We start from the raw sequence: 1,681 nt of genomic DNA on the forward strand, positions 1-1,681 counted from the left end.
AAGGTTTTTTTTGTGAATTATCCTAACAAGATCTTAACCACAGCATTGCCACAACTTCTGTAAAATACTGCATTTTCCACAGAGAATAAAAGACAAATGCAGCGTTTTGCTTGAGGATCACACTGCAGGGGTTTTGGCAGGCACATTTTCGCTCATTTGACTTGACATTTGTAGGAATACATATGAAAATAGTTTCAAATCTTTTTTTTTTACAAGAAATCACATGAAATGCTCTCTATGTCGCTCAGTGACTACTTCCAACTGCAGTTGATGCCTCTCACCTGATTCAGATCAGCTGATTCAACCGCTTCACTTGATGGTCAATCTGACTTCTATAAGCGTAAAGAGTGCTGTCCTAATGTTCACCTCCCTGAAGCGATGAGACATTGGTGCTGGTTATGTGCTCAAATAGGGGTGTGTAAATGAAACCATCGGTTATTACGATTCCATTAAAAGTGACACTGTCTCTCAATATTTTTTATGAATTTCTCAAGTAATATGAGACAGAACATATCCGTGTTCTGTGAGTGCATTTATGCTTTGCATTGTAAGAGAACATATTTAGAATATAGGCCAGATGGGTACACAAGGCTATTGTATGGTTCACAGAGATATGACCTTGTGTGTGTGTGTGTGTGTGTGTGTGTGTGTGTGTGTGTGTGTGTGTGTGTGTTTAATCAGACAGAGAGGGGGATTAGAGACCAGGCACCTGGCAGGTGGAAACAGTCTGTACTCATCTGATGCCCTCCTGTCCTTCTGCACTCTCTCTCTCACTCTCTCTCTCTAAAACACACACACATACACAAATGGTCAACAAAATCTGTAACTTGGTCACAACTGCAGTGTCTCATACAGTGCATACACTAAACCAAACTGTATCTTTGATTCATTTTGGGGGTTTGCAGTGAATCACCCTGCTGGAGCCCCCCAGGTAAGATAGAGTTTACATGTCTACCAACTATATAAACTTGTTATGAGTTACGAGGAAGGAGCTGATTGGAGCCATGAGGTCAGATGACATGGTTGTTTGTGTGTGTGTGTGTGTGTGTGTGTGTGTGTGTGTGTGTGTGTGTGTGTAAACAAATTATATATTGTATAAAAAACAAATTTCTGTCCCAAAAGATGCATGGAAAGTACACATTATGAAAACTTGTTTCAAGGGAAATACAAATTAGGCATGTTTCCATCCTTGGTCTGGAGTGAATAAAGAGGCTATGCAGAAGAAGGCAGTGTGGATGATGTTATAAAAGGCAGAGAAGAAATCGTCTTGGCTTTCTACCAGAAAAAAATATAATTACTCTTAGTTTTCAGTCGCACTGGCTATATTGCATGCTGTCTAGAGATATAGAAATATGGTGAAACTCAAATGAGTTCAAGATTAACTTGAAATATTTTATTTCCATCTCCCATTTTTTCCACATTTACTCTTTTACAAAAGAGGCAACAACAAAGAAAAAAAAAAACAGTTTTTGAAGCATTTTGCCATTTCAATCAACTTTTTTCTAATCCAATACTTCAAACTATGTATCAAAATACAGTACACTGATGAAAACCTCATGGACTCACTGGATAGCTTTCAGTGATAAGGACGAAGCCTCATGTGTTGTTTACACTGCATTGATAGAAAAATCTAATGTGGTGCAGGCAAACTGCCATTTCTTCATTTTCTTGCACACTGCCG

Source organism: Aulostomus chinensis, chromosome 17 (genome assembly GCF_037954235.1).
Source record: "Aulostomus chinensis isolate RoL2024-O1b breed Wild chromosome 17, RoL_Achi_v1.0, whole genome shotgun sequence".
In the NCBI taxonomy this organism is placed as follows: Eukaryota; Metazoa; Chordata; class Actinopteri; order Syngnathiformes; family Aulostomidae; genus Aulostomus; species Aulostomus chinensis.